Source organism: Sciurus vulgaris (genome assembly GCF_902686455.1).
Source record: "Sciurus vulgaris genome assembly, contig: HiC_scaffold_394_arrow_ctg1, whole genome shotgun sequence".
NCBI lineage: Eukaryota > Metazoa > Chordata > Mammalia > Rodentia > Sciuridae > Sciurus > Sciurus vulgaris.
Window position 1 is genome coordinate 25,863 of NW_027632648.1, and position 6,776 is coordinate 32,638.

A 6,776-nucleotide genomic window follows, 5' to 3' on the forward strand; every position below is an offset into this window, starting at 1 on the left:
AACAGAAGTGTAGGTGGTGCATGGTAATAGTATTCAGGGAAAATTAGCAACTGTGCATGACAGGCACTCATCACAGGACTCAGAAAACCCTGAGCAATAGTAGAGTAGGTGAGGTTAAGACAGAACCCAAAGAAGGCTGAGCACTGTTAGACTATATATGCTCACACACAGAACATAAATGAGGCTGAGAAAAGATTGACTAGGGAAACATAGCACATGGTTCAGAGGATAATGACCACTGCTGCATGAGGGTGCTCACCTAGAGGTCCCAGAGTATACTGATTGCTCCTGAATAAGGCTCAATCCCAGAGGACACATAGCAGACAGGGTCCTAGAGGATAAGGGGTACTCCAAATCAATATTCATGGAAAACTGAACACCTGTGTGTTATGGGCAATAACCACATGACTGAGATGACTATGAGCAATGGATATGAAGGGAGATTAAGGACAGTACACAGAGAAGACTGAGCATGGTCTGGTGAGGGACACTCATCCACAGGACCAGTTTAGTCTGTGCAAGTATTGCATTGGGGAACCTGGAAGAGGACAGAGAGAAGATTGACGAATGTAAGCTAAGGGGAACTCACCAAAAGGAACCAGAAAGAAATGAACACGGAATTGTTAGTGAACTGAGACTAAAACAAAGGAGCCTGAACATTATAGCTAAAGGACATTCACCCACAGGACCTAAAGGAGACTGAGTAAGATCAGGTCAGAGAAATGTACCAACTGAAAGAGAGAAGGCTGTGCCATGTGAGGAGAGGGTCAATCACCAAGGGGTTCCAGTGGAATCAGAGCACTAGTGGATGAGGAAGCTCGCACACAGGACACAAAGTATCCTGAGCAATGTAGATGTGGAGGGATTTAGTGCAGGACTCAGAGAACACTGAGCACTGGTGGGAGAGTGATGCTGAACCAGAGGACTCAGAAAACCCTGAGCAATGATGATTAAGAGGAGATTTAGGGCAGAACACAGAGAAGACAGAGCAAATATAGATGATAGGTCCTTGACTCCAGGATCCATAGGAGATATAGCTCTTTTGGGAGATGACTTCTCACATATAGGTCTCAGATGTTTTTTAACCTTTCCAAGAGTATCCATTGGACTAAAGTAACAGTGACCTCAGGTGTGGTGTGAATAATACTATTTCATGAATAAGTCCCCCATATGATGGACAGTTGTCAATGACTACATTTCACACTGTCATTTGAATGTGTACATTGTGCTGATTCTGCATTCCTAGAAGTTTCATGACTTGTTAAAAGAGAGCAGCCAGTGACCAATCTGAGAAGATCCTGAGAATACTAAAATTTATTCTTTCCATACACTGCTCAGAGGAATTTTAAAAATACCGGACATGTTACATCACTCATCAATGCTTAGCCCCTTGAGCAAAGGTGCAGAGTTTGTGGAATGAGGTCCTCATTGCTATTGAAATTGACATCCATAAAATTTATCTTGTGTTTTCAAGGTTTACCAAAAATCCTGTCTGCATGGAGTCACCAAAATCCTAGTGCTTATTGGAAGGAGGAAGTATCCACATTTCTCCAGGTTTCCACAGATACTATGGCCTGGATATGCAGGTAAGGCCAGAGATGGTGTAAAGACATTAGAAGGAAGGGAGCTCAACAAAGATTTCACTAAGTATCTTAGGTCTCATTGGAAATGGAGCACTTGCAGGTGAAGTGTGTCCACCCACAATACCCAGAGGGGAATGAACACTGGTGGTAATTAGGTACTCATCCACAGGACACAGAAGGCACTCAGCATTGGTGTGAGAAGGAAGATTAAGGACAAGGCCGAGCAAGACTGAGCACTGTCAGAGAGGAGAGCTAACCCACAGGACTCAGAGAAGTCTGAATAAGGACTTGGGGTACCTGGAAAAGGACAGAGAGAACACTGAGAACTCTCAGGTTAGGGAACCACACTAAAAGAACCCAGCAGAGAATGAGTAAGGACAAGTTAGAAGAACTTGGTAACTAAAATGAAGAAGTATGTGCAATGTTAGCAGAGGGGTTATCACCAATGGGAGCCAGTGGAATCTGAGCACTAGTGGGTGAGGGCACTCATCCTCAGTATTCAGAGTACCCTGAGTCATGATAGGTGAGGGGAGATGTAGGGTAGGAACCAGAGGAGACAGAACACTGTTGGGAGAGGTGTGCTCACTTAGAAGACACAGATGACCCTGAGAAATGGTTTTGGAGTGAAGATTTAGGGCAGAACACACAGAAGCCTAAGAAAAGTTAGATGAGGTAGGAGCCAGAGGAGACCAACTGTATTGGATGAGGATTCCTCATCAAGATGAATCACAATGCTTGTACCCTTTCAGGAGAAAAGTTCTGTTACTTCATGCGTGGTGGGACAGTGGTGATGTTTCAAAACCTGAAGAACTCCTGAAACATGATGGAAAATTGTCTATGGCCATAATTCACACTGTCCTTTGAAGGAATACATTGAGTCTGATCCAGAGGTCCTATGATTTTTCCTCTCTTCTCAAAAGAGAAGCCAGAAATACATGAGAGATGACTTTAAATACACTTAATTAAATGGTTTACATTCACTGTTCTGAAAGATGTCAAATAGCCTGGGCATGCTACATGACCCATAAAAACTCAGCCACTGGAGAAATTGTGAGGAAATTGTAGAGGATTCATGGTGTAATTAAGTCCTCAGTGCTGTGTGAATTGACATCCTTTAAAATTGTCCTTGGTTTTTCAGGCATTGTTGAGGAGTCTCTCTGCATGGCAGTTCCAAAGTCATATTGAGGTTGTTGGAAAAAGTAAGTATCCACATCTCTGCAATTTTCCATAGTGATATTGTGCTGGACACCCAGATACGACTGGAGATGCTGTACTGACATTACCAGGAAAGGGGCTCACCCATATTTTCAATAAGGAAACAGGTTACCTAAGTCTTATTGGGGAGGGAGCACAGGTATTGAAGATAGTGCACTCATAAACCCAAGGGGTGCTCACACAAAGGCTCAGGACCCTGTGCAATGGTGGGGGATGTGAGATTTAGGGTAGGGCATAGAGAAGATGGAGCACTGGTGGGAGAGGGGCACTGAAAAATGGTGGTTGCAAAGAGTTTTAGTGCAGAACCTAGAGAAGACTGAAGCAAGTTAGATGAGGTGTCCTAGACCACAGGATCCATAGGAGACAGAAATCATTTGTGAGAAGGTTTCTCTCCTACAGGTGTCAGAGTTTTGAGAGCCTTTTCAAAAGTGTCCCTCAGGCCAATGTTTCAGTATTTTGAGGGAAGATAGGAATGGTGCAATGTAAAAGGTCTGAAGAAGTCATCTGTGATGATGAGAAATTATCCTTGTTCATACTTCGCACCGTCCCTTGAAGGTGTGCATTTTGTCTAACCCAGATGTCCTAGGAAGGTTTTTCTTGTGTCAAAAGAGAGCAGCCAGTATCATATCAGAGAAGATCCTGAACCACTAACATATCAGAGAAGATCCTGAAAAATACTTCAATATATGCTTTCCATCCACTTCTCAGATAGATGGCAGAAATCCTGGCGATTCTGCATCACTCATAAGCACTCAGCCACTTGAACAATGGTGTGAGAATTGTGGATTATGAATGGTGGAAAGAGATCCTCAGTACTGTGGGAATTGTCATTCATTAAAATTGTCTAGAATTTTCAGGCATTAATGAAGATTGATGAGGAGCCTGTCTGCATGGCAGCACCAAAGTGCTATTGAGTTCTCGGAAAAAGCAAGTATCCACATCTGTCCACATTTCCACACTCCTGTTGTCCTGGACATGCAGATAAGGCCCGAGATGGTGTACTAACCTTAGGAGAGGAGGGGTTCATCCAGAGAGCTCACTAAGGGAATTAGTTTGCCTGGGGCTCATTGGAGAGTGAGCACTGGGCGATGAAGGGTATGGACCCACACAACCAGAGGGGACTGAGCATCAGTAGGAGAGGTCGTGCTCAACCACATGACACAGAAAGCCATGAGTAATGGTTAGGAAGGGAGATTAAGGACAGAAAACTGAAATGCCTGAGCACTGGTGAAACAGGATTCCTGTCCCAGAGGACACAGGAGATCCTGAACAATGGTGTGTGAGAGGAGTTTAAACACAGTACCAAGAGAAGACTAAGAACCCCTAGGTTAGGAGTGCTCAAAGATAGGGCACAGGAGAAAGAACTGCTGGTCTGGAAACCTGACTAACAAAAGAGTTTATGTCCCTAGTACTCACATAAATGTAGCACTCAGTCTTCTCCAGTTGTCTCCTCATCCGATGTGACCTTGGTTCTGATCTGTGACCTCATGGGATCTTCCCCATCTCCTCTGCTCCCTAGTGTCCTCTTCATATGGTAGTCTGGGAACAATGTCCAGCAGAGTGTGGGGCCCTTCCCATCCTCTCTCCTTAACTCCCATAAAGTTTGTGATGTCATAATGCCCTGGGGTAGAAGCAGGCCAAGCTCTTTTTCCTACTAAGGACTTAGAGAGGGCGTGAAGTCTTCAGGACTGTGTCCCCCAGTGTAAACTTCCTTGGGCCTAATGACCTCTGCCTCCACTGTCTGCAGTCAGAGGTCTGAAAAGCCTGGCTCCAGTTCTGTTTCTGACCATGTTTTCCGTGGGTTTAGAAATGTCTGATTTGGGGCTGCTATGAGAAACCCAGGGTCACACTCTTTCCTGGGCCAAGGTCAGAATTTGTCCAGGTGGTGGAACTAGAGTTCTCTCCTGCAGTCACTGGATACAGTTCCAAGAGCCTAGCCCAGGCCTTCTGGCCCAGGATGAGGGATAGTTAAAGATGATCACTGTAGCTACAAGTTTCAGTTTTATCTCTGGACTTTCTGACCCTCATAGACAGTGATGATTACATCATCTTCTGATAAGATAAGATGAATTTTGTGACTCTGATCCCAAAGTCTGACCCTAGAAAATCCTTCCCAATGGGCATACAGCCCTCCCTCCTCCCTGTTAATTTCCCTTGGGTCTCTCCTTGTGCCCATTTGGGGCCTCTCTTTCTATATAGAATTATTTTGAACTGATTTTGTGAAAGCCCCATTTGGGCGCTTTTTTGTGACTGTGGTACTGTTGACAGGAAGAGAGGATAGAGGCATAGAAACTCATTTGATTTAGAAAAAAAATGTTTGCAGAGTGAGCACAAGAAGCCTAGAGAGAAACTGTCCAATGCCACAGATGTTGGTACAGACCAGGAGCTGCTAATCCAATAAAAAGCATCAAGCACTGACCCAGGAGAGAAAACAGATGCCATCCCAAACTGCACCCCACAACCTCTGTAATGGATAAACTGGTCTGATCTACCAGGTCTGCTCCTCATCTTCTATCATCATCCAGTGGCGATAAACACACATACACACACACACACACACACACACACACACACACACACGTAGTGTCTCTCCTTTATTCTTTGTTCACTTCCATATATATCTTTTTAGTAAAATAAACTGATAAGCAGAAGCAAAGCTTAAGCCAATCAGAGTGATTGCACGTGAGTGTTCATGTGAAAGATGCATGGGCTCCAGGCTAAGGAGATGGGTGCATGCACTGGTCAGGAGCTCAGCACAGACCAGGAAAGGAAACAACTGCCAATCAGACGTTCTTCCTGTTTATTAGCATTGTGCTACAGACTCATTGTGGTACCGTGCCAGGTGCCATCTTCGAGAGAGTAATGTTGGGGGATGCCGGCAAACACCCCCAACATCTCCCCCTTATTTATTTAATTACATGGCTTGGGATCGTGTCTGTCTTGGGTTGTTCATGGCAAACAGCATCCTTACCCATCATTGGAATCCTGACCTCCAGGTGTCAGGATCCTGTCTTAGGTTGGTGTGCATTCCCACGAATCTTACCCATCTTTGACTACGGATCCAGCATATTGAGTCATATGTGGGGGGTATTTTCTGTAGTTAGAGCTGCAAATGCCTGTTTAATCACAGTAGCTTGATGTCTTTTAATTGGCGGGTTTGTACAATTTTGTTGTGAATCCAAATACTTGCTATTAAAAATATCACTCCTAAGATAGCAGTCTGTAGCCAATTTTGTCGGACCCATCCTAGAACCTGGTTGGATAGTGTATTAACAGTAAATGCCAGGGTTGTGATGTCTACTTTAGTGCAATTAATTGTAGTGAATTGGTGTTGTAATTGTGTGGTTAAATTGTCAAATTTATGGGTCCAAGTACCCAATAATAGAGAAGATAGCTGTTTAGAAATATTAGCAGCAAGAGATAAATTGTTATAAGGAGCTGTAGTAATACAGAGGGCAATAGAATGATAAGAGCACCCCATAGAAATGATTTGCTCTACAATATCTAATTGTTCTTGGAGTAGATCTATCCTTTGGTTTAGTAACAGAATTCCTGTATGTAAGTGGGTACTTATCTGATCTTGAGTAAGTAATGCTTCTGAAGTAGCAGAAGAGAGTGTATTTAAAGCTTGAGCTGTAGGAACTGTAGTGGCAAGGGCAGCAGCAGCAGTCACAGTTAATGGCAACTGTTGCAATTATTGCCATTATTGTTGCAATAATGGCAGCTGTTATACAAAAATCTCTTTATTGTCTATTAAGAGAGTATCAGAGAGGAAACTGACATCCACTGGAACAGGCAGGTATCTTAGTACTTGTAAAATCACCACCAGGGTATGGGTAGACACGTTCCAACATTGAGCTAAAACACAAGAATAATCTGAACAATTTAGTGTTGAAGAGTTGGTTACATTGGATGTGAGAAGAAACATAAAAGGTGGGTATATGCACATAGGGGTAGGTGGATAGGTAAGATTTTTTC